The sequence below is a fragment of the Bos indicus genome, chromosome 6 (genome assembly GCF_029378745.1).
Source record: "Bos indicus isolate NIAB-ARS_2022 breed Sahiwal x Tharparkar chromosome 6, NIAB-ARS_B.indTharparkar_mat_pri_1.0, whole genome shotgun sequence".
Classification (NCBI taxonomy): domain Eukaryota; kingdom Metazoa; phylum Chordata; class Mammalia; order Artiodactyla; family Bovidae; genus Bos; species Bos indicus.
Genome location: NC_091765.1, coordinates 43695825 through 43722733, shown reverse-complemented (window position 1 = coordinate 43722733; position 26909 = coordinate 43695825). Strand labels below are relative to the sequence as shown.

The window sequence follows — 26909 nt, the reverse complement described above, 5'->3', positions numbered from 1 at the left end:
TCATAGAGGATCCTGCTGTGATGTATGTCAGAGAGTGTTTTCCCTATGTTTTCCTTTGGGAGTTATAAGTTTCTGGTCTTACGTTTAGATCTTTAATCCATTTTGAGTTTATTTTTGTGTATGCTATTAGATAGTGATCTAGTTTCATTCTTTTACAAGTGGTTGACCAGTTTCCCCAGCACCACTTGTTAAAGAGATTGTCTTTTCTCCATTGTATATTCTTGCCTCCTTTGTCAATGATATGGTGTCCATAGGTGCGTGGATTTATCTCTGGGCTTTCTATTTTGTTCCATTGATCAATATTTCTGTCTTTGTGCCAGTAACATACTGTAGTCTTGATGACTGTGGCTTTGTAGTAGAGCCTAAAGTCAGGCAGGTTGATTCCTCTAGTTCCATTCTTCTTTCTCAAGATTGCTTTGGCTATTCGAGGATTTTTGTATTTCCATACAAATTGTGAAATTATTTGTTCTAGTTCTCTGAAAAATACCATTGGTAGCTTGATAGGGATTGCATTGAATCTATAAATTGCTTTGGGTAATATACTCATTTTCACTATATTGATTCTTCTGATCCATGAACACGGTATATTTCTCCATCTATTTGTGTTCTCTTTGACTTCTTTCACCAGTGTTTTATAGTTTTATACATATAGGTCTTTTGTTTCTTTAGGTAGATATATTCCTAAGTATTTTATTCTTTTCATTGCAATGATGAATGGAATTGTTTCCTTAATTTCTCTCTGTTTTCTCATTGTTAGTGTATAGGAATGCAAGGGATTTCTGTGTGTTGATTTTATATCCTGCAACTTTACTATATTCATTGATTAGTTCTAGTAATTTTCTGGTGGAGTCTTTAGGGTTTTCTATGTAGAGGATCATGTAATCTGCAAACAGTGAGAGTTTTACTTCTTCTTTTCCTATTTGGATTCCTTTTATTTCTTTTTCTTCTCTAATTTCTGTGGCCGAAACTTCCAAAACTATATTGAATATTAGTTGTTAGAGTGGGCACCCTTGTCTTGTTCCTGACTTTAGGGGAAATGCTTTCAATTTTTCACCACTGAGTATAATGTTTGCTGTGGCTTTGTCATATATAGCTTTTATTATGTTGAGGTATGTTCCTTCTATTCCTGCTTTCTGGAGAGTTTTTATCATACATGGATGTGGATGTTGAATTTTGTCAAAGGCTTTCTCTGAGTCTATTGAGATAATCATATGGCTTTTATTCTTCAATTTGTTAATGTGGTGTATTACATTGATTGATTTGCGGATATTGAAGAATCCTTGCATCCCTGAGATAAAGCCCACTTGGTCATGAGGTATGATCTTTTTAATATGTTGTTGGATTCTGTTCTCTAGAATTTTGTTAATGATTTTTGCATCTATGTTCATCAGTGATATTGGCCTGTAGTTTTCTTTTTTTGTGGCATCTTTGTCAGGTTTTGGTATTAGGGTGATGGTGGCCTCATAGAATGAGTTTGGAAGTTTACCTTCCTCTGCAATTTTCTGGAAGAGTTTGAGCAGGATAGGTGTTAGCTCTTCTCTAAATTTTTGGTAGAATTCAGCTGTGAAGCCATTTGGACCTGCACTTTTGCTTGTTGGAAGATTTCTGATTACAGTTTCAATTTCTGTGCTTGTTATGGGCCTGTCAAGATTTTTTATTTCTTCCTGGTTTAGTTTTGGAAAGTAGTACTTTTCTAAGAATTTGTCCATTTCTTCCAAGTTGTCCATTTTATTTGCATATAGTTGCTGGTAATAGTCTCTTATGATCCTTTGTATTTCTGTGTTGTCTGTTGTGATTTCTCCATTTTCATTTCTAATTTTGTTGATTTGATTTTTCTCCCTTTGTTTCTTGATGAGTCTGGCTAATGGTTTGTCAATTTTATTTATCTTCTCAAAGAACCAGCTTTTGGCTTTGTTGATTTTTGCTATGGTCTCTTTTGTTTCTTTTGCATTTATTTCTGCCCTAATTTTTAAGATTTCTTTCCTTCTACTAACCTTGGTGTTCTTCATTTCTTCCTTTTCTAGTTGCTTTAGGTGTAGAATTCCATTATTTATTTGACTTTTTTCTTGTTTCTTGAGGTAAGCCTGTATTGCTATGATCCCTTTAGCACTGCTTTTACAGTGTCCCATAGGTTTTGAGTTATTGTGTTTTCATTTTCATTTGTTTCTATGCATATTTTAATTTCTTTTTTGATTTCTTCTGTGATTTGTTGGTTTTTCAGCAGTGTGCTGTTCAGCCTCCATATGTTGGCATTTTTAATAGTTTTTCTCGTGTATTTGACATCTGATCTTACTGCATTGTGGTCAGAAAAGATGCTTGGAATGATTTAAATTTTTTTTTTGAATTTACCAAGGCTATATTTATAGCCCAGGATGTGATCTATCCTGGATAAGGTTCCATGTGTGCTTGAGAAAAAGGTGGAATTCATTGTTTTGGGGTAAAATGTTCTATAGATATCAATTAGGTCTAACTGGTCTATTTTATCATTTAAAGTTTGTGTTTCCTTGTTAATTTTCTATTTAGTTAATCTATCCATAGGTGTGAGTGGGGTATTAAAGTCTCCCACTATTATTGTGTTATTGTTAATTTCCCCTTTCATACTTTTTAACATTTATCTTACAATTTTTTGTGCTCCTATGTTGGGTGCATATATATTTATAATTGTTATATCTTCTTCTTCAATTGACCCTTTGATCATTATGTAGTGTCCATCTTTGTCTCTTATCACAGCCTTTGTTTTAAAGTCTATTTTATCTGATATGAGTATTGCTACTCCTGCTTTCTTTTGGTCTCTATTTGCATGGAATATCTTTTTCCAGCCCTTCACTTTCAGTCTGTATGTGTCCCCTGCTCTGAGGTGGGTCTCTTGTAGGCAACATATGTAGGGGTCTTATTTTTGTATCCATTCAGCCAGTCTTTGGCTTTTGGTTGGGGCATTCAACCCATTTACGTTTAAGGTAATTATTGATAAGTATGATCCCATTGCCATTTACTTTATTGTTTTGGGCTCGAGTTTATACACCCTTTTTGTGTTTCCTGTCTAGAGAAGATCCTTTAGAATTTGTTGGAGAGCTGGTTTGGTGGTGCTGAATTCTCTCAGCTTTTGCTTGTCTGCAAAGCTTTTGATTTCTCCTTCATATTTGAATGAGATCCTTGCTGGGTACAGTAATCTGGGCTGTAGGTTATTTTCTTTCATCACTTTAAGTATGTCTTGCCATTTCCTCCTGGCCTGAAGTGTTTCTTTTGAAAGATCAGCTCTTATCCTTATGGGAATCCCCTTGTGTGTTATTTGTTGTTTTTCCCTTGCTGCTTTTAATATTTGTTCTTTGTGTTTGATCTTTGTTAATTTGATTAATATGTGTCTTGGGGTGTTTCGCCTTGGGTTTATCCTGTTTGGGACTCTCTGGGTTTCTTGGATTTGGGTGATCATTTCCTTCTCCATTTTAGGGAAGTTTTCAACTATTATATCTTCAAGTATTTTCTCATGGTCTTTCTTTTTGTCTTCTTCTTCTGGGAAGCCTATGATTTGAATGCTGGAGCATTTAACGTTGTCCCAGAGGTCTTTGAGGTTGTTCTCATTTCTTTTAATTTTTTTTTTTCTTTTTTCCTCTCTGTTTCATTTATTTCTACCATTCAATCTTCTACCTCACTTATCCTATCTTCTGCCTCCATTATTCTAGTGTTTGTTCCCTCCAGAGTGTTTTTGATCTCATTTATTGCATTCATTATATGTTGACTCTTTTTTATTTCTTCTAGGTGCTTGTTAAACCTTTCTTGCATCTTATCGATCCTTGTCTCCAGGCTATTTATCTGTAACTTCAATTTGTTTTCAAGGTTTTGGATCATTTTCACTATCATTATTCCGAAATCTTTATCAGGTAGATTCCCTATCTCTTCCTCTTTTATTTGGTTTGGTGAGCATTTATCTTGTTCCTTTGCCTGCTCGGTATTTCTCTGCCTTTTCATCTTATTTATATTGGTGTGTTTGGGGTGGCCTTTCTGTATTCTGGCAGTTTGTGGTTCCTCCTTATTGTGGAGGTTCCTTGCTGTGGGTGGGGTAGGACGTGTGGCTTGTCAAGGTTTCCTGGTTAGGGAAGCTTGTAAATGTGTTCCTGTGGGTGGAGCTGGATTTATTCTCTCTGGAGCACAACGAAGTGTCCAGTAATGAGTTTTGAGATGTCGATGGGTTTGGTGTGACTTTGGGCAGCCTGTATATTGAAGCTCAGGGCTATGTTCCTGTGTTGCTGGAGAATTTGTGTGGTATCTCTTACTCTAGAACTGGTTGTCCCTTGGGTGGTGCTTGGTTTCAGCATAGGTATGGAGGCATTTGATGAGCTCCTATTGATTAGAATCACTACGAACAAAGCTAGTGGAGGTGATAGAATTCCAGTTGAGCTATTCCAAATCCTGAAAGATGATGCTGTGAAACTGCTGCACTCAATATGCCAGCAAATTTGGAAAACTCAGCAGTGGCCACAGGACTGGAAAAGGTCAGTTTTCATTCCAATCCCAAAGAAAGACAATGCCAAAGAATGCTCAAACTACCGCACATTTGCACTCATCTCACACGCTAGTAAAGTAATGCTCAAAATTCTCCAAGCCAGGCTTCAGCAATATGTGAACTGTGAACTTCCTTATGTTCAAGCTAGTTTTAGAAAAGGCAGAGGAACCAGAGATCAAATCGCTAGCATCCACTGGATCATGGAAAAAGCAAGAGAGTTCAAGAAAAACATCTATTTCTGCTTTATTGACTATGCCAAAGCCCTTGGCTGTGTGGATCACAATAAACTGTGGAAAATTCTGAAAGAGATGGGAATACCAGACCACCTGATCTGCCTCTTGAGAAACCTATATACAGGTCAGGAAGCAACAGTTAGAACTGGACATGGAATAACAGACTGGTTCCAAATAGGAAAAGGAGTACGTCAAGGCTGTATATTTTCAGCCTGTTTATTTAACTTATATGCAGAGTACATCATGAGAAACGCTGGGCTGGAAGAAAGCTGGAATCAAGATTGCTGGGAGAAATCTCAATAACCTCAGATATGCAGATGACCCCACCTTTATGGCAGAAAGTGAAGAGGAACTAAAAAGCCTCTTGATGAAAGTGAAAGAGGAGAGTGAAAAATTGGCTTAAAGCTCAACATTCAGAAAATGAAGATCATGGCATCTGGTCCCATCACTTCATGGGAAATAGAGGGGGAAACAGTGGAAACAGTGTCCGACTTTATTTTTTGGGCTCCAAAATTACTGCAGATGGTGACTGCAGCCATGAAAGTAAAAGACGCTTACTCCTTGGAAGGAAAGTTATGACCAACTTAGATAGCATATTCAAAAGCAGAGACATTACTTAGCCAACAAAGGTCCATCTAGTCAAGGCTATGGTTTTTCCTGTGGTCATGTATGGATGTGAGAGTTGGACTGTGAAGAAGGCTGAGCGCTGAAGAATTGATGCTTTTGAACTGTGGTGTTGGAGAAGACTCTTGAGAGTCCCTTGGACTTCAAGGAGATCCAACCAGTCCATTCTGAAGGAGATCAGCCCTGGGATTTTTGGAAGTAATGATGCTAAAGCTGAAACTCCAGTACTTTGGCCACCTTATGCGAAGAGATGTACTCATTGGAAAAGACTCTGATGCTGGGAGGGATTGGGGGCAAGAGGAGAAGGGGACGACAGAGGATGAGATGGCTGGATGGCATCACTGACTCAATGGACGTGAGTCTGGGTGAACTCTGGGAGTTGGTGATAGACAGGGAGGCCTGGTGTGCTGCGATTCATGGGGTTGCAAAGAGTCGGACATGACTGAGCAACTGATCTGATCTGATCTGATCTATTGATTAATGTTCCCTGGATTCAGGAGTTCTCAGGTGTTCTCAGGATTTGGACTTAAGCCTCCTGCCTCTGGTTTTCAGTCTTATTTTTACAGTAGCCTCAAGACTTCTCCATGTATACAGCACCGATGGTAAAACATCTAGGTTAATGATGAAAAGTTTCTTCACAGTGAGGGACACCTAGAGAGGTACACAGAGTTACATGGAGAACAGAAGAGGGAGGAAGGAGACAGAGGTGGCCAGGAGGATAAAATGGGAAATCAAAAGGAGAGAGACAGATCCAGCCAGTAATCAGTTCCCTAAATGTTCTCCACAGCCCAGAACACACAAAGAGATTCACAGAGTGGGTAGAGATGAAAAGGGGGAAGGGGGAGATAGAGGCGACCTGGTGGAGAGAAAGGAGAGTCAAAAGGGGGAGAAAGCAACCAGGCCAGTGGTCTCACTCCCAAGTAAAAATGGGTACTGAAGATTGAGTTCTTAAGGTTACAAAGTTGATAACAAATACCAAAAACCAAAGATTAAAAATCTGGTGTAGAGGTTAGATTCTCAAAAATACAATATTAAAAAAAAAAAAAAACTATGTCACAAAAATTATTAAAAAAAAAATATATATGAAGTTTGCTTTAAAAATAGGGTCTTTTTTTTGCAAGGTAATAGTTGTTATAAAAATGAAAATTAAAGGAGTAATAGAGACTTAAATTAAAAAAAAAATTTTTTTAATTAAAAGAATGATAACCAGAAGGGAAAGAGACACGTGCACCCCAATGTTCACCACAGCACTGTTTACAATAGCCAGGACATGGAAGCAACTTAGATGTCCATCAGCAGATGAATGGATAAGAAAGCTATGGTACATATACACAATGGAGTATTACTCAGCCATTAAAAAGAATACATTTGAATCAGTTCTAATGAGGTGGATGAAACTGGAGCCTATTATACAGAGTGAAGTAAGCCAGAAGGAAAAACACCAATACAGTATACTAACGCATGTATATGGAATTTAGAAAGATGGTAACAATAACCCGGTGTACGAGACAGCAAAAGAGACACTGATGTATAGAACAGTCTTATGGACTCTGTGGGAGAGGGAGAGGGTGGGAAGATTTGGGAGAATGGCATTGAAGAATGTAAAATACCATGTAAGAAACGAGTTGCCAATCCAGGTTCGATGCACGATACTGGATGCTTGGGGCTAGTGCACTGGGACGACCCAGAGGGATGGTATGGGGAGGGAGGAGGGAGGAGGGTTCAGGATGGGGAACACATGTATCCCTGTGGGGGATTCATATTGATATTTGGCAAAACTAATACAATTATGTAAATTTTAAAAAGAAAAGAAAAGAAAAGAAAAAAAAATGATAATAGTAAAAATATATCTAGGGCTTTCTCTGGAGCTGTTGCAGACAGTGTGGGGTCAGTTCATTTTCAGATAGTTCCTTGGTCCAGCTTGTACTTCTCAAGGTCTATAGGCCCCTTCCTATGTAGTTGGTGCAACTACAGGGTTTTAATCTATTGCACCTGTCACTTCCAAAGTGGTTCCCTCTATTTATTTTCGCTTCTTCTGTTTACTAGTCTCTTCAGTGTCTAATTTCCGCCCTGACACAAGGGGGGCAGTGATGGTCACTTTTTTTAGGCTCACTTGTTCAGTTGTGCTGTGAGGAGGGAGGAACACTGCAAACAAATATCACTGGCATGTGCTCACAGTGATTCAGCTACACTGGGTTTGCCTCCGCTCAGTGTGCGCTTTCCCAGTCTACACTGCTCAGGCTCTAGGTTTCTCTACCGGGAACTGTCTGATGCTGGCCCTGCATTGTAGGCACTCTCCAGGTCTAAGCCACTCAGGTTCAGGTTCCGGGGTACTCCATAAAGGCATAGATTTGGTTGGGCCTGCATTTTGTGCTTGTCCCAGGTCTGAGCAGCTCAGGTGACGAGGTGCTTGGCGAGCACAGTCGCCTCCAGTTAAAGGCTGTGACTTATCGCCTCCTCTATCCTAGCCACTCAGTTTTCTGGGTGTACAACAGGTGCGCCTTCTCAGATGTGCCGTGTGTCTCTTCTGGGGAGCTGATCTCTGGCTGCGACCCTCCCGGCGGATGTTGATCGTCCAGAATCCCAAGAAGTCTTGGTTAGCAACGATGTCTGCTTGCAGTTTGGTACAGGATGCCTCCCTGGGGCCGCAATTGCCCCTTTCTGGCTCTGGCTGCCCTCGCCTGCCTGTCTCCAGTGGGGAATGTGCCGGTCTGCAGCCGGCTAGCTCTGCTCAATCCTTTGTTCTGTGAGTGGGCCTGGTGGTATCTTAGGTTAGGGCTTTTCGCGGGATAGCTATCCCACAGTCTGGGTTGCTATCTCAAGCTAGTACCTTCAGATTGCCCTTGGCGCATTCAGACCTGGTCCTTATCCTAAGCAATGCAGCCTGCGCCTCCCTGTCCAGCCCCCGCTTGCTAGTGGGAGATGCGAGAATCTGGGCTGCTCCACTGGGAGTTGCTGTTAGGCACATAATCTGTGAGTTTTAATTATTTATTTATTTTTCCTTCCAGTTATTTTGCCCTTTGAGATTCCAAGGCTTGCCACAGACCCACCAGAGAGAATGTTTCCTGGTGTTTGGAAACTTCTCTCTTTTTTAAGTCTCCCTTCCTGGGATGCATCTCCATCCCTACCTCTTTTGTCTCTCTTTTTATCTTTTATATTTTGTCTTACCTCCTTTCAAAGGCAATGGGCTGCCTTTTTGGGTGCCTGATGTCCTCTGCCAGCATTCAGAAGTTGTTTTGTGGAATTTGCTCAGCATTCAAATGTTCTTTCGATGAATTTGTGGGGAAGAAAGTGGTCTCCCTGTTCTATTCCTCCTCCATCTTCTTGATATTCTCTTCTAATCTCAGATCTCTAGGGAAATAAACTAGTGGGGTTCTCTTCCAAACTTGTTAAAGAATCCTGATCTGGTCACTTTTTATGATGAATCTAATGTGACCTTTAAACATTTTTGTTTATATTTTTTACTCTCTTAAGATTTGTTTTCTTATGACAACCTTTATTTTCATTTTCTCATTAGAAACAGACAATTTCACAGAGAAATAAAGTATTTAGACAGTCTAAACATCAGGCAGTAAGTGTTTATTGATTATCCACTATGGAGGATGTTATAGAGTATTCAAAAGAAACATGTAAAATTAGTCTAACTCTTAAAGAAGCTTAAAATCAGCTGAGAAGGCATATATATTTGGGAAATGAATAACACTGAAACACTGTATGATTAGGTGGAAAATGGCTAGCACAGAAAATAAGGTGGCCCTAAATCTTGTGCAATTTTAAATTAAGAAATCTAGTTAAAATGTGTTTGTCTCCAAAATATAAGAAGTAATTAGTGTCAGGGAGATGTTTATACAAGTTTCAGGAATCATAACATTAAACATACAGTCTCTGGAGTTAGATAGTTCGATTTAATCTGCCTTTTATTTGCCATTTATCAGCTGTGTGATTTTAGAAGCTCTCTTAACCTCTTTGTGCCTTGTTTTGTCATCTGTAAATTGGGAGCAGTTTATTTCTAACTTATACTATGTATGTGATGTGAGCAATGCTCATGTTTGCTATGTTGTGCTAAAGCTAAGTATGCTGCTACTGCTGCTGCCAAGTCGCTTCAGTCGTGTCCGACTCTGTGTGACCCCATAGATGGCAGCCCACCAGCCTCCCTTGTCCCTGGGATTCTCCAGGCAAGAACTCTGCAGTGGGTTGCCATTGCCTTCTCCAATGCATGAAAGTGAAAGTGAAGTCGCTCAGTCGTGTCTGACTCTTAGCGACCCCATGGACTTCAGCCTACCAGGCTCCTCTGCTCATGAGATTTTCCAGGCAAGAGTACTGGAGTGGGGTGCCATTGCCTTCTCCAGCTAAGTATGCTACAACTCAATAATTTAGACACTTGCAGGCAGTTAAATACTTGGCTGGAGTCATTAGATATTCAAATTATTTGACTAAGGAATTCTACTCATATGTTTTTATTATAAGCAAGAAGAGTAGGGGCAGGCTCCATTAACATTAGTTGAGATTATTATACTTAGTGAAGTTCACAGCATTAAAAAAATATTAATAACTTCAATGAAAACCCTGTGACTTACCCTTATTAGTTCCAGATAGGTAAATACTTTGCTAGTGAGTAATAAGTAAAATTAGCTTTCAACTCATAACATTATAAGTACAAGATTCTTGATATAAATATTAGTCATGCCACAGTAGAAACACATCTCTAGCTACACAAATAAGTTTAAGAAACACAATTATTATAGTAAAATAATTGGAAACAATTTAATAGTCAGTGTCAAAAGAATCTCCCTGCAATGCAGAAGACCTGGGTTCAATCCCTGGGTTGGGAAGATCCCTTGGAGAAGGAAATGGCAACCCACTCCAGTATTCTTTCCTTGAGAATTCTATGGACAGACCATGGAGTCACAAACAGTCAGACATGACTGAGCGACTAACACCTTCACTAACTTCATCAATGAACTAGTAAAATGAAATTTGGTAAATAAACATAAAAATAAAGTTGTTGAAATTAAATTTAGTACAATTATTATTCAAAAGTTTATAAGGCACATAATTAAATAACACATAATCAGTACAATTATACAAAATATGTAAACATGGATGGTAGAGGCAAACACAAAATTATTGGTTTGTGCAATATATGATTCATATTTACTTTAGTCTGTATTATTTTTTCCATAAAAATCCCAAGGAAAGAAACTTAGAGGTAATTTATTAATACATACATTGTTGAAATCATTAATTTATTTATAAAATTACTTTGAAAATATATAAATTATATATAAACCCACTGAGATTAGTTCCTTGTATATGATAATACTAAGACAAAGTTATTTCCCTTAAGACATTCCAGGCTACTGAATTCAGTAAAGGCATTTATATTTTCAAAATTATTTTCTACTTAGAAAAAAATAATCTAGATTTGTATAACATTCTTTCTTTCCTGCAAAATGAAATCTAGGTGGTTTTATATATATATATAATAAAGAGGAGGCTCTATGGGCTCCCCTCGTGGCTCAGATGGTAAGGAATCCACCTGCAATGCAGGAGAACCAGGTTGGGAAGACCCCTGAAGAAGGGAATGGCTACCCACTCCAGTATTCTTGCCTGGAGCATTCGATGGACCAGCCCACCTGGAGCCTGGTGGGCTATAGTCCATGGGGTCACAAAGATTCAGACATGACTAAGTGACTAACATTATACCACTATATAATATATATACCTGGAATGTGTAATACATTTTAAGAGAAAAATTTTCCTAATACCATAAAGTAAATTATTGACAAATTCAACTTTATGAAAATTACTTTTCCATTAGAAAAATTACTGTGAATGAAGGCAATAAAACACAAAACGGTACTGGATAATGATATTTATAACACATGCATGTGTGTATGCCAAGTTGCTTCAGTTGTGTCCAACTCTTTATGACCCCATGGACGTCATCCCTCCTGGTTTTTCTGTCCATGGAATTCTCCAGAAGAGAATACTGCAGTGGGTTGCCATGCCTTCCTCCAGGGATCTTACCAACCCAGGGATCAAACCCGTTTCTCCTGCAGCTCCTTTATTGCAAGTGGATTCTTTACCTCTTGAGCCACCAGGCAAGTCCCCTATAATAGGTAACGCAAATTAGTTTACTATATAAGATAGAAAAAAATTTAAAGGATCATCAGACAATTGGAAAACAGGGCCAAATAAATAACATGATACAGCAAGCATCCTGAGTTATGTTGTCATTATATTGGTGTATTCATTCAGTTCAGTTCAGTCACTCAGTTGTGTCCTACTCTTTGCAACCCCATGAATCGCAGCATGCCAGGCCTCCCTGTCTATCACCAACTCCTGGAGTTCATTCAGACTTACATCCATCAAGTCAGTGATGCCATCAAGCTATCTCATCCTCTGTTGTCCCCTTCTCTTCCTGCCCCCAATCCCTCCCAGCATCAGAGTCTTTTCCAATGAGTCAACTCTTTGCATGAGGTGGCCAAAGTACTGGAGTTTCAGTTTCAGCATCAGTCCTTCCAATGAACACCCAGGACTGATCTTTTTAGGATAGACTGGTTGGATCTCCTTGCAGTCCAAGGGACTCTCAAGAGTCTTCTCCAACACCACAGTTCAAAAGCATCAATTCTTTGGTGCTCAGCTTTCTTCACAGTACAACTCTCACATCCATACATGACCACTGGAAAAACCATAGCCTTGACTAGATGGACCTTTGTTGGCTAAGTAATGTCTCTGCTTTTGAATATGTTATCTAGGTTGGTCATAACTTTCCTTCCAAGGAGTAAGCGTCTTTTAATTTCATGGCTGCAGTCACCATCTGCAGTAATTTTGGAGCCCAAAAAATAAAGTCGGACACTGTTTCCACTGTTCCCCCCTCTATTTCCCATGAAGTGATGGGACCAGATGCCATGATCTTCATTTTCTGAATGCTGAGCTTTAAGCCAATTTTTCACTCTCCTCTTTCACTTTCATCAAGAGGCTTTTTAGTTCCTCTTCACTTTCTGCCATAAAGGTGGGGTCATCTGCATATCTGAGGTTATTAATATTTCTCCCAGCAATCTTGATTCCAGCTTGTGTTTCTTCCAGCCCAGCGTTTCTCATGATGTACTCTGCATATAAGTTAAATAAGCAGGGTGACAATATTCAGCCTTGACGTACTCCTTTTCCTATTTGGAACCAGTCTGTTGTTCCATGTCCAGTTCTAACTGTTGCTTCCTGACCTGTATATAGGTTTCTCAAGAGGCAGATCGGGTGGTCTGGTATTCCCATCTCTTTCAGAATTTTCCACAGTTTATTGTGATCCACACAGTCAAAGGCTTGGCATAGTCAATAAAGCAGAAATAGATGTTTTTCTGGAACTCTCTTGCTTTTTCCATGATCCAGCGGATGTTGTCAATTTGATCTCTGATTCCTCTGCCTTTTCTAAAACCAGCTTGAACATCTAACCTTCCTAAAAAGATTATTTTCAACTAAAACTGCTGCAGAAGAAATAGAAAACCTGGGTCATCACGTAACGATTAAGGAACAAAGATGTTAGATAAAAATATGTTCTCATAAAGAAAGCTAAGTCCAAATGTTTTTCTATGTGAATTATATCCAAAATTAAAAAGAAAAACATATACAAAGTATTTCAGAAAATAAAATAATAGGGAAAAACATCAAATTCATTTTATGAGCCTAGTATAAATCTGATGGGAGCTTCCCAGACGGCTCAGTGATAAAATATCTGCCTGGCAATGTAGGAGATGTAGGTTTAGTGCCTGGGTCAGGAAGATCCCTGGAGAAGGTAATAGCAACCCACTCCAGTATTGCCTGTAAATCCCATGGACAGGGGAGCCTGGTTGGCTACAGTCCATGGGGTCTCAAAAGAGTCAGACATGACTTACCAACTAAATAACAATAACATAAACCTGATATCAAATTTAGAGAAAGAATTAGAAACAAAAATTACAGGTCAATCTTACTTTGAATATAAATGAAAAATCACTGAATAGGCAACCCCAAATCCAGCAATATATAAGAAAGATACTACATCATAACCCACCTGCATGTAAGAAAGTGAAAGTGAAAGTCACTCAGTTGTGTCTGACTCTTTGTGACCCCATGGACTGTACAGTCCATGAAATTCTCCAGGCCAGAATACTGGAGTGGGTAGACTTTCCCTTCTCCAGGGGATCTTCCCAACTCAGGGATCCAACCCAGGTCTCCCACATTGCAGGTGGATTCTTTACCAGCTGAGCCACAGGGAAGCCTAAGAATACTGGAGTGGGGAGCCTATCCCTTCTCTAGCAGATCTTGCTGACTCAGAAACTGAACAGGGGTCTCCCTTATTGCAGGCAGATTCTTTACCCATTGAGCTATCAGGGAAGCCCTGCATATAAGGAAGCAGATTTAATTCAACATTCAACAACCTACACTGTAATTATCCACATTAGTAGAAATAGAAAAATTATATAATCATTTCAATGGAAGCTTAAATAAATCTGTGATCAAATCCAACAAACTTTACCTATTGTGTATGTATAAACCACACATATTGGTGGTGGTTTAGGTGCTAAGTCATGTCCAACTCTTGCAACCCCATGGACTGTAGCCTGCCAGGCTCCTCTGTCCATGGGATTCTTCAGGCAATAACACTGGAGTGGGTTGCCATTTCCTTCTCCAGGGGATCTTCCCAACCCAGGGATCAAACCCGGGTCTCCTGCATTGCAGGCAGATTCTTTACCAACTGAGCTATGAGGGAAGCCCATATGGCTTCCATATATATATGAAATATATATATATATATATATAACCAAATTAGGAATAAAAATAAACCTCTTTAACCTGATAAAGGAAATAAAAAAATATTCAAACAAATTATTAGAATAAGTAAATTTAGCAGTTTCTTGATAAAATGCCAATATATAAAATTTAATTTTTGTATGTATGAATACCATTTTTTAGTATATAATATTAATACACAGATATAATACCAACACACAAACTCAACTCAATATATAAAATATGATTTTATTTGTACACAATATATAAAAGTAACATTTCCAATAGAAACAACGTACACCAAAGTGCACCTAGGAGCAAAATAATGTATAAAAATTTAAAGGAGAAAATTATAAAAATTTACAGAAAAATAGAAAATAAAGCATAAAAGTAAGAGATGTAAATACCACATTTGTGTATGAAAATATTAAATATCTTAAAGGTAATTTCTTTCTGAAGTGATCTAGTGAATAATGGGTAATTCTAAAAAGTATTTGAAAGGATTTCTAAGTTGAATTAGCAATATAAATAATAGAATAAAGGACAAAAAACAGCTAAGATTTTTCAAAAAAGAGTCAGAGGAGCATTCATACTGTCCTGGATATAAAAATTTACTATCAATACATGAAAAATTAGAACAATATTTTATGAGCCTAGGGTAGACTGAGAGGTCAGAATCATATCCACCCCGTATTTAAAAGACTAATTCACGGCAGTACTTCATTGTATTATCAATGGTGAAAAATGGGTTAATTATTAAATAATGCATGGATTGCTCATTTAAAAAGAAAATAAAAGAACAAAAAATAGATCTTGACCCAATATCTTACACAAAACAAAATTCCAGATAGATCTAGTACTTAAACATGCATAGCCAACTTTACAAAAGAATGTTAGAATAAAGCCTTTGTGACTTTAAACTTGAAAAAAAGTTTGTTTAAAAAGATAAAAGGCTAAAACCATAAAATAAAAACTAAATTAAAATTAAATTCCATTTCTCAAAAGTTGCCATATAGAGATTAGAGAAAGCACAAACTTGAAAATGCTGTTTGCAATCTGTAAAACCAGAAAAGGGTTAGAGTAAGAAATTGATAACCTATTTTTTAAATCAAGAAGAAAAAGACAAGTATTTTAATATAAAAATGGATGAAATATCCAAACAAATATTTCAGAATAGGAAAACACAAATGGACCCAAGATTATATGAAAATATTCTCTCAACTTTATTAGAAATCAGAGAACAGCCAATTAAAAACTCTCACTTTTGTAACACTGCAACACCTGAAAATATCAAATACTCTTAAGCACGTGAAGTAGTCACTGAAAGTGAGGGTCCAAGCTGAAACAATGACTTTGAAAAACAATTTTGGCATGATTAGTAAGCTTGAGAATATCTGATGACCCAGCAGTTCTGTTTTCCAAAATACATAGCCTTGAGAAACTTTTCTGTGTAGTTACCACAAGAGATATAAAAGAACATGTGCAGCAGCACTGCATTTAATTAAAAAAAATTATTCATCAATAGTGTACCACATAAATAACTAATGGACTATTCATTCAATGGGATACAACAGTGAAGATGAGTTGGTACAATACAGATTAATCTCAAAATCCTATGTTGTATGAAAGAAGCAATTCATCATAGAATATAGAATATTTCCCCCTCTACTTAATGCCCCAAACCAGCTAAAACTAAACAATACATATTTAGGGGTAAATACAGATGTGATAAAAATGCTAAGGCATGGGACTTCCCTGGTGGTCCAGCGGCTAAGACTCCGTGCTCCCATTGCAGGGGATCTGAGTTAGATCGGGGTCAGGGAGCTTGATCCTACATGCCACAAGTAAGACTTCACATGCTGTAACTAAGACCTGGCACAGCCAAATAAATAAATATTTTTAAACATGGTAAGGCAAAATTGCATTGTTAGCACAAAAATTTCAGTTACCTCTGATGGTGGTGAAATAGAATGTTAGCAGAAGAATGCAGGGATTTTTCAGGTGATTCTGAAGTTTGGTGTTAGGTACTGCCAAGTCTCTTCAGTCGTGTCCGACTCTGTGCGACCCCATGGACAGCAGCCTATCAGGCTTCTCCGTCCATGGGATTCTCCAGGCAAGAACACTGGAGCGGTTTGCCATTTCCTTCTCCAGGTGTTAGGTACAGGGCTGTTTATTTTATTTATTTTTATTAATGTGCTTTAAAATGTACTATATACATATTTATACATTTTCTTTGATATGATGTATTTCTCAATTTACACAGTGAAAAAAATATTTTTCTCTTCTACCAGAGCTCATTTTAATCTCTTGAACACTGAGCTAAAACTATTTTGTTGTTTTGTACACTCCTAAACACTTGTTCACACTTCTGTACAAAATACTTTCTTTCAGCCATTTGATACCCTCCAAACACCTTGGAGAGTCAAGACATCTTTATTTGCTTAGAAAGGATATGGGAAAATACACCAACCCCTGTACTGAGAATTTACCATCTACCAGGTACGCTATATAATTTCAATATCTGTCTTATTTAATTAACATATTAATATCCTGAGGTATTATTATTTCCGTTTTTACTTGAAGAATCAGAGGGTCATCCACATGCAGAGTTGTGATTTGAGGCCAGGCTAGTTGGATATCAACTGTGTATTTTCATTCACTCCCTGTTTTCACAGATTTAGCATTTATTTCTGACACCTTGAGATCCTGAGCTACTTGTGAGCAAGAACTGTGGGAGTGTGGTTTGGGGGAGAATGGTTACCTGTGTATGTATAGTTGGATCCCTTTGCCATTTACCTGAAACTGTCACAGCATTGTTTATTGGCTGTGAAAGTGTTAGTCGCTCAGTGGTGTCTCACTCTAAAGATGCTAAGGCATGGAACTTCTGTGGTGGTTCAGTGGGACCATCACCCACCAGATTCCTCTGTCCATGGAATTTTCCAGTCAAGAATACTAGAGTGGGATCCCATTTACTTCTCTGGGGGATTTTCCCGACCCAGGGTTCAAACCTGGATCTCCTGCATTGTAGTTGGATTCTTTACTGTCTGAGCCACCAGGAAAGCCTGTTAATTGGCTATACCCCAATACAAAATAAAAAGCTGAAAAAACAAAAACAAAAAATAGCTATGGTACTTCATCCTCAGAGCCCTTAACTCTGACCCAGATTAGGGTTAGAGCAATCAGTGAGTTTTAGGACATTTTGGCCCATGTATTTATCATGAGTTATAATAGCCAGAATGAGAGAGGAACATTTTAAATTATTTAATTCAATGATCTTACATTATATTTAAGTAAACTGAGGCCTGAAATGTTTAATTGGCCAGTCTCTGACACCACATACACAGAACTAAGAGATATATCCATCTTTGTATCTCTTTTCTCCTTGGTCTTCTCTTTCCAACACCTCCCACTGTGGATTTGGCTATTTTTTCCATGTGGAGTTGGATAGGGTCCACTTGAAGAGTTTAACACCTATCTGTTTGTCCAATCTATTCCCTAACTTAGGTGTTTTCCTTAGTGAATAGAGCTGAGGACATTTTAATTAATTTATTATGTCCCTTCAATTAAGGGACCCAATTAATAATTGAAATGGATTTTTAATTGGTTTATATCCTCTAGGGTATCATATTAATAACATAAATAAACTAACAGGTTTGCATTAAATTAGAATTCATCTATATGTATATTTGTTGCCTCCCAATACATTATCTATTCTTAACCTCCAAAACCGAATATAACTTTTTAAATGAAGATATCCTAATGTGCTCGTTTTTTGTTATTGTTATTCCACTTTAAGGCAAGGTCATAGTGTGTTCTAGTTTGAAATGAAAAATATTGATGTTATTTTTACTTTTGTCACTAGATTCATAATTTCCTCAGTTCTCCAGTCCTTTCATGTAGAAATCACTTTTGAGTAGTCTCTCTTCTTCAACAGTCTATCTGATCATAGCCTTAGGTACCACCTCAGAGAGGCAGATCATTTGTTTTTAGGTAATGAAATTGAAAATCAGAGAGGTCACACAGCATGCCTGAGCTCACACAGCAAGTTAGTAATAAGGATAGTGGTCTGTATTTAGACATCTTGTGGATTTTTCCCTCAAATGTCATTTACTTTGGCCCTCCATTCCCCTTTGGGATGTTATGACACAAGATTACATTGGGATGAATCTTCCCTTCTGTTGAGAATAACTGAATGACTTATCTTATTGGAAAAAATAATCAAATTTCTTTCTGTTATTCCCAGCACTTAGCAAAATATCTAGGACAATAGTGTCTTATTACAAGTTATTCAGGGTAAACTGCCCAAAGGCTTCTAGCATTTTCTCCTGCCTGTAGTGTTAAATGAATGCACCCTCAGAAGGACATTTCAGTACAATCCACCCTTGAATGGTTGGGCTAATTTATTTTTGCAACATTGTTCCTGATATTTCTCTTACACAATTTATCTTCCCTGCATAGCTACCATGTTTCCCATCGGATCCCACTGACATTCTTTCTTCCCTGCCTCCAGTTCTGAAGACTCCTCTAACTCAGTGATTTGCAAAATGTAGTCCTCAGACTATGATCTGAGAAATTGGTAAAAAAGCTGATTCTTGGCCCTTCTCCTCACTAATTCTGGGGGTGAGTTCTACACTCTGTTTTAACAAGTTCTCCAGGTGATTGGGATGCATGAGAAAGTTTGAGAACAGTTATTCTACTTAATGGATGAAGAAAGGGATTCTTAGGTCTTACAAGTCTTTCAAGACTTCAATTTTTCCTAAGTGGATAAATGAAACCCTTTCTAATACTCATGCACTCTAATACCTCAAACTCCTCCTTTAACAGAATCAAATTTTCTGTATTTGGGGGTATATGCCTTATTATTCCCAAGTGATCTAATTATTCTTCCACATAATGCCTCACACTTGTTAATGCATCAATATATACTTATCGAATCACTGTATGTACATGTGCTCATTCACATCTGACTCTTTGTGACCCCATGGACTGTAACCCATCAGGCTCTTCTGCCTGTGGAATTTTCCTGGCAAGAATACTGGAGTAGAGTGCCATTTCCTTCTCCAGGGCATCTTCCCAACCCAGGGATTGAACCCACATCTCTTGCATCTCCTGCATTAGCAGGCAGATTCTTTACCACTAGCACCACCTGGGAAGTGCTATTGTATCACTAGAGGCAGGAATAATGATGATGATCATGATAATTTTTAGAGTGAATATTTGTCCTGTTTGCGGTCCAGTGACATGTTTTCCATATTCTTTCTAAGGTTGGAAATTCCTTTTTTCCATGGCATTGGAAATTAGAATAGAAAAAATTCTATTTTCCCAAAATAAAAGGCCAAACTCCCCCAATTTCTCTTATAACTAGTGCATGGCTCAATCAATGGAAAGATTTAAAAACCCAGTGATACAGAAAAGAACAGATGGAGAATTCCTTTTATCTCCTGTAGTGGTCACAGTAGCAATGGCTATTTGTTAAATTCTGGCAAAGAAGTGGTCTTGGGGGTGCTTTAGGTAAATTCAAGTTCCTTAGCAATGGCAAGTTCCAAGAGGGCAGTGGTACTCTAATGTCCATGGTGGCACCAGCACATTCTTGCATTTCTTATCAGACAAGTTCCTGAAAGATTAGCATTTAGTCTGACTCCCCAGCCTACTCACTGATTCTCTGGGCAACCCAATATCTTTCCATGCTTTTCTTAATAACTGAGTCAGTATTTGTTGCTTGCACTATAGCACCCTGACTGATGCAGTAATAATAATGACTGTTCTATTTGATTGACTAGTTGATATGTCTATTAGGCTGCCTATGCATCCCAAATATAACAGAAAATTAATTTATCTGAAAAGACAAAGATTGCAGAATAAGTCATATTTGTTTGCCTTCTGTCAGGCCTCCATACACAAATATGAATATTTGACACTCTATTGCTCCAGAGGGACAGCATGGAGTAAAGACTAACACATTCTTTTGTGTTGTAAACTACATCATCATTGCTCAAGGGGACAATGGGTGTTGCCCTCTACCACCTGTGTCTGGGTGTTGCTAAGGTCTTTCCTTTGTCAGCTCACATTTCCAATCTTTAAGGTCAAGTTTTTCTGCTCCAGGCACATCTTGGATGGGTAAAAGGAAGCATTCACATACAAAAGTTCAGGCATCATGACTGGGAAAATCACCCATCTGACCCAGAGAGACTCTTCTTGGAAAATTACTAAATTATATCCAACTATAAAAACCTCACTTTGAATTGTCTAACAATGTGAATCTCATTTAATGTTCACAAAATCTCTGAGGTGGATGCAGAGGGTGTCATTCTTACTTTACAGATGAGGCTCTGAAAGGTAAAAATCAATGTCATGGTTACATACCTTAATGTTAGCAGAATTAGGATTTAATTTCCTGTTGACCCAATTCAACAGCCTTTATTCTTCCTGATGAAATGCTGTCTTGCAAGGAAGGCCTCCTCTCTACAGTCTTTCTGTATACTCCACTTTCTCCTTCCCAGATTTTACTGATCACATTCTCCTTTAAGTCCTCAACATACTTCTATTGTAGAACATAGAATACTTTGCCACTCACATTCCATACCTCTCTATCTGAAGTATAGATTACTGAGAACACAGATTATGCTTTACTTGTTTCCCATGTTCCTAGTACAGTGCATGGATTACAGTATTTGCTTAATAAATATTTATCACAAGAATGGATGGGTGAATAAAAGCAGAGGGGAAAATCCAATACTGTATAGATAATTATGACATGTTCACTTAGCATTCCCCCGAAACACACAAGTCAAAGGGAAAAGAGAGCTCTGGAACTATCCCTTCTACTGGGATCAACTCACTATGGTTCACTTCAGAGAAAATAACTACACTCTTCTAGTTCATTACAAATAAACCCCAACTACTCCAACATTCCAGTGCAGCTGGCTTGCCTGGCTACTATCTAGATCCCTTCATAATAGCACACACTGCCATTTCATTACTGACAAGGGGCCTTGGAACCACCTAAAGAACGCTCTGTGTGAGGCTGAAGTGGCAGTATTGCTGCTCCATTGCAGCTGAAGGTGTCCTCATCTGGGGAAGGACTTCTGGATAATGAACCTTAACTGCCAGTCCCTATCAAGGGAAGTCAAGCCACTTTTCAAAGCTTGGGAGTCATTTGCTTGCATTAGATGGTGTCTGAGCTCTAGAGGTTGATGTGGAACCAGCAATGTATGTAATGAACTTTTATGGAATTAAATGCTATGGCCATCATGATTACACAAAACTAAAAACAAATAAAGAAGTGACCATACAATCTGCTTGCATTGCATTCCACTTGGAGAATCCAATTTGTAATTCTGAGGGAGAGAAAATACTCTCTCTCCCCATTCCTTTCTTTTAAAAGAGGTGGCAGAGGAGAGGAAGTAGTGCATAGGTTTTGAATTCCAAAGACCAGGGTCTAATATTGGCTTCCTCTCTCATTCATTGTTGACCTTCAGAAAGTTCCTTCCCATCCCTTAGACTCCAATTTCTCTTCAGCAAAATAAGTATCATAATATCTTCCTCTCACTCTGCCCATAAGGATTAAATGAGATGATGTACATGAAGTATCGGCTCTATTGTACCTGCTTGTTTAATTTTTTCTTATTTACCACTGATTTATCTGTGTCCTTCTTGCTCCTTTATCTCAGCACAGAAGTACATTGTATTCTATTGAGGGTGACCTGCAGGCCTTTCTGGAAGAGAAGGTAGAAGACACGGGAAAACAAGAATTTATTAGTTATGCAAAGAATCCTTTCCTCCAAGGATGAACATTCTACAGGCAGGAGAAAAGAATCCATGGGGACCTGGGCAGATTGAAACAGCTGTACACTGAGGAGGTTCATGCTGGGAGAAGACATTTCCTTTAAAGTGTTTCTGCATCTTCAAAGCACAACATTGAAAAAGGCCAAATGATGTTCCCTCTGCTGAATAAAGCTGGGACAGCTGCTTTAACCTCACTACATGTGGAAAAAGGGCTTTGATGAACTGAGAGTGGCTTTATGGGCAGTGACTTCCTTCTTGGTCCTGGACCATAAGCAATTTGTGCAATGCAAATAGAACAGACTATTCCATTTCTAAGTTTTCTCTGTGTGGACTGCCTCTGGTCCACAGGGATGTTGCTAAAATGGTCTTTGAAGTGGGGAAGATTATTATTTGTGGGGTGATGCTGGGGATCTTGTTGTTTTGGTGTAAATGAGTATTAAAGATCATTTTGTCAATCATTTCAGTTCAGTTCAGTCGCTCAGTCGTGTCCAACTCTTTGCAACCCCATGAATCACGGCACGCCAGGCCTCCCTGTCCATCACAAACTCCCAGAGTTCACTCAGACTCAAGTCCATCGAGTCAGTGATGCCATCCAGCCATCTCATCCTCTGGTGTCCCCTTCTCCTCCTGCTCCCAGTCCCTCCCAGCATCAGAGTCTTTTCCAGTGAATCAGCTCTTCACATAAGGTGGCCAAAGTACTGGAGTTTCAGCTTCAGCATCATTCCCTCCAAAGAAATCCCAGGACCCAGGCCCATTCAAGTGCACAGCTGAGTGGGTCTTTACATGTATATCAATAATTACAGTGGGGAATATAATTTTACATTTGAGTCTAAATATTCCTTCCCATTTTTGAGACAAATTCCAGAATTCTTAAATAAAAGAGTGATTTATGCTTATGTATCAGAATTCCCCATCATTGTGATATAATTCAACCCTCTGAGTTTCCTCTATAAAGTTGGATGAGACAGATAAGTCCATTCTACAGATGAGAAGAGTGAGGCTCAGTGAGGATGCATTTGTCTAAGATGGTGCAGCTGGTTAGGAGCAACATCAATATCAGAATAACCATCAAGATGTATTTCACCAAGATGGTCACAGATTCTATGGGTATTTGGAGCTGAATTTAATATAAATAACAATAGAAAAACATCCTGTTTTGTAAATTTTAAAAAACATGACTATGTGAACACATTTCTAGGTTCCTTCCTAGGACTATGGATGGAGTCTGGGCAAGCTAGGGTCCTGGAGTGTGACCTTCACTATCTTCACAGTAAATGGCTTCTGCAAAGGAACATGCTAGCAAGAGACTTTTGCCTGGCAACATGCACTTGAGTGATAACTCATTATCATTATGATTACTCTGTTTGGCTTATGTCATCTCTAAAGTGACCCAGAGGTATACTACTCAAGATGGGAGCAGTGGGAGACCTGGATGAGTCATGCTGAAGTTTACTGCTGCCTTTAAAACACCTGCACCCAACCTATTCATCCCCAGCACTCCCATTTCTTCCTTGGGGAGATTATTCTTCCCCAGAGCCTGCTCTGTTTGGCCGCTGGTTCAGATCCCATGCCATGCTTTACAGACTGAACATAGCTGCTCCTCATAACACACATAATCTGATTCAGCTAAGAGCCTACCCCTTCTTCATTCTTTCCTATCTCCCTTCCTTGGAAAGTTGTATTGTGTCATCTCATTTTCAGAGGTCATGACTTTCCCTTTCCTTTGGTTCTCTTTTTGCAGCTCTAAACAATGATTTTTGTTGTTGTTTTTGGAACCCCATGGAAGCTTTGTAAGCACCCATCTGCCTTTTTCATGCCAAGTCCAGTCGTCATCACTCATCTGAACCACGTGCTGGGCTCACGGGCTGTGCAGAGTAGGCAGAGCAGGCAGTTGCCTAGGTGTCAGGAGACTCAAGTTCTAGTCTTAACCTTGCTCCCTTCTTCATATCTGACCTTGCATCATAGTCTTACATTTTTGTATTCTGGAAATAATGGATTCACAGTGCAATATGTTAGGTGGAAACTTTAAGCAATGACTTCCATGTGGTTGGGTTGCATAAGAAAATAATGATAGACCTTTTTTAAAAAAAATAATTTATTTTTTATTGAAGGATAATTGATTTACAGAATTTTGCTGTTTTCTGTCAAACCTCAACATGAATCAGCCATAGGTATACATATATCCCCTCCCTTTTGAACCTCCCTCCCATCTCCCTCTCCACCCCACCCCTCTAGGTTGATACAGAGCACCTGTTTGAGTTTCCTGAGCCATACAGCAAATGACTTTTTTTTTTTAAAGCATATTTTCAGGCTCAGTCTCAGATCTTGTGAATCATAGGAAGAGACAGATAGTCATGATGATGTTGCCCAAAGCATCACCAACAGCCAAAAAAGCAGATGGCAGTTCCAATAAGCCATAGATAAGTCAGGAACTCAGGGAATAGCATGATATCAACACTAACCCTTTTCATCTAAATCTTAGATAATGATCCAGCTGAACTTGAACTTTGATCTGTTGGCCATGCGTAGCTCTTACAGGCACTTTTGGGCTCCACTTGGCCAAGCAATTCAATGAGCTGCCTCCTTGCTTAGCTTCCACTGTTGTTGGCAGCAAAATTCCTGGGGACAGCAAGCCTTCTCAAGGGCAGAGCTGGTCTTTAAAACCCCCTTAAGTAAGTGGTGTCCTTGTGCACGCTGGGACACGGTGCGGCAGGGATCTGTGTGGCGCCTACTCTGAAATGCCACTGCTGATCCTGTGAAGGATCCAAGAGTAGATCAGATTCCCAAGGCCCCAGCTGGCGGGTCTGTAGGAAAATCAGATTCCTGTGAGTCCTTAGAGGTCACAGGAGGGTGTATGATTGCTCCTGGTCAGAGGCAGGGTGGCTCAGGACAGAAAGGATTAGGGGGAAAAGGGAATGAAATATGACCAGAAGAAACTGACTCGTTATCCTTTTTCCAGTTTCTCTAGAAGGTACGTGTGTCTCAAGTACTACCCAGAAAGTGGTCTTTAATCTCAGCAGCCATAATCACATATCAAGGGACAACACACACAAACACACACACCCCTCATAAATGACTCAGCTATAAGTTCATGAGTCTCACTCAAAGTAGGAACACAACTGAAAATTGAATGTGTGTATAAACACTGCCGCCCACACCACCCGTCCCCCAACACACACTCATATATTCAGAGCATACTTCACTCCACCTTTGGCAGAACCTCAAATTCAAACCAATGTTTAACCCTTTATTAGACACATGGCCTTCAGATCCAAGAACTATAATTCATTCACATTTATATTTCCTTAGGCACCACAGTACCTGGAATTCTGCAGCAAGGGTTTTTAGGATAAATTAATAGAGGTACCAGAAACTACTTGGGTACATTCTCTCTTAGTGTTGAAAGATGGGTATGATAAAAAGCCTCCAAAGTCATTTACAGGATGAACTGTAGCAAGATAGAAATGTTCATTGTATCTTTAAATGGAGAACACCGGGCATCCATGAGATTTGAGAGCTCTTAACTGAAAGCAAGTGAACTTAAACTTAGTAAAACCCATGAAACAATTAATCCCAAGATAGATATAGGTCAAGATAAAAAAATTGCAAAGCCATATGAGTTAAATAGTAAAACAATGGTCACACTGTACTATCATTATTTGCATAAAACTCTGTCTCTTTTACTAAACAGTGAGTTACTTGAAGGTAGCAGACTTGCATTGCTACGTCTGTATCCCTGATACAGAACTGTGGACCAGATATACTGTAAGGGGTTGTTATATACTGATTAAAGTGCAAGGAAATGTAAATATTGACAAAAATCTATTTGAAGTGTTATGTTTACTCCAACATCACATATGTACCTTTTCCAATTGACCTTGGAAAGAAAACACTTTGTCTTTGAAAGGGAAGAGAATGTGTACCGAGACTTTCCAGTGTTTATTTTTACATTGAACATCAACCAGACCCCAAGGCTAATGCTATTGACCTGTAACATGCATAGAGACATGGCAAAGCAACTGGTCGCTTGGTCAGTGAGCTGAAAAGCCAGAAGGATCCTGTCCTCAATGGGACACTGCCATCTGGTGTATGCCCCAGGTTAGACAACCAGGGAGGATATGGGCCAGAAAGGTGGGTAGGCAGAGCTAGCATTTGAGTTCACACACTGCCAAGATGCTATGTAGACAAGAATGATCACCTATTGGTTAGCATCTTGGAGATGAAAGTGTAAATCTTCCAGTGATGGGATCGAGAGGATGCTTAATAGTATAGAAAAGAAAATTCCTCAGTGTCCGCAATTGGGTTAAGTATTTCACATTGGTTATCTCATTTAATCCTTAGAGTCACCAACAAGTTAAATAGTCAAATGCTTATATTATGAAGGTGAGGAAATGGAGGTCCAGAGAAGTAATTTGCACAGGTAGAACTAATAATCAAACCACCGCTCTCTTTCCCCTGTTTCTTGCTACCCTATGACTTTTTCATTACAATAAACAGCCTCTGAAGAAGAATGTTCTTTTCTTTGTCCAAAAGTGGCTTTAATAGAGCTAGATAGTCCTCAACAATCAATAATCTATTGCAGTGGATAAATGCACTCAGAATTCCTGAATTCTAGTAGCTTATCATCCAGGTAGAAAGAGACAACCAAGTATTAAAGTGAGTCAACACTTGAAAATTAGTGCAATATCAAGGCCAAAAATATTATGCAAATAATATAGGTCAATAATTGCCATTAATTAAAAATTGCATGAGTTTAGGGAAAATCTGAATACTAATCCTGAGTTGATTTAAAATTTTGATATTTAAAATTGTTTTGATTCTACATATAAATGATATCATACAATATTTTTCTTTATCTGAATTATTTGACCTAATATAATGCCCTTAAGATCCATCCATGTTGTTGCAAATGTCAGGATTTTTTGTGTCCCATGGCTGAGTAATATTCCATTGTGCATGCCAGTGTGTGTGTGTGTGTACATCTTTTTATCCATTCA

At 38.6% G+C, this 26909-nt stretch overlaps 1 long non-coding RNA gene across 2 annotated transcripts; it reads left to right on the top strand.

Annotated features, from left to right (window-relative positions):
* The first annotated feature begins 7640 nt into the window (after positions 1-7640).
* LOC139183533 (uncharacterized) lies at positions 7641-22348 on the top strand. Of its 2 annotated transcripts, none has more exons than XR_011567027.1 (3): positions 7641-7954; positions 16519-16626; positions 21798-22348. It is a non-coding gene; the product is annotated as an uncharacterized lncRNA (long non-coding RNA). The 2 variants fall into 2 exon arrangements; XR_011567028.1 differs by having other exon boundaries at positions 7647-7954; positions 21803-22348.
* Positions 22349-26909: the final 4561 nt, after the last annotated feature.